The sequence below is a fragment of the Myotis brandtii genome, unplaced genomic scaffold (assembly GCF_000412655.1).
Source record: "Myotis brandtii unplaced genomic scaffold, ASM41265v1 scaffold120, whole genome shotgun sequence".
Taxonomy (NCBI): domain Eukaryota; kingdom Metazoa; phylum Chordata; class Mammalia; order Chiroptera; family Vespertilionidae; genus Myotis; species Myotis brandtii.
The window spans coordinates 4,487,111-4,487,468 of record NW_005354174.1 but is presented as its reverse complement, the minus strand read 5'-3'; positions in this window follow the sequence as shown (position 1 = coordinate 4,487,468).

Here is a 358-nt window from a genome sequence, read left to right as displayed (position 1 = left end):
CCCAGCCCGCGGTTGCGGATGGGGCTTAGGTCAGACTCTGGCCGAAGAAGCTCGCCAGGCCCCGCTGCCCCCAACACGCACACCTCTGAAGAGGAGGGACCCAACAGTTTGCTGGGACACCCCAGCCTGCCCACCGGGCTCCCTCCTCCTGCCCATCACACAGACTCACCGCTTCAGTGCGGGTCCTGGGGCCCCGCGGTCTCTGCCACTCAGCCTCCCGGCCTAACAGCCCAGGCCTCCCGGACTCCAGAGTGACACACAAGGTGTGCGCAGCAGGGACAGGTTAATGAGCAGGCACCCGCTGCCTCCTTCAGGAGGCCGTGTGTGTGTGTGTGTGTGTGTGTGTGTGTGTGTGTGT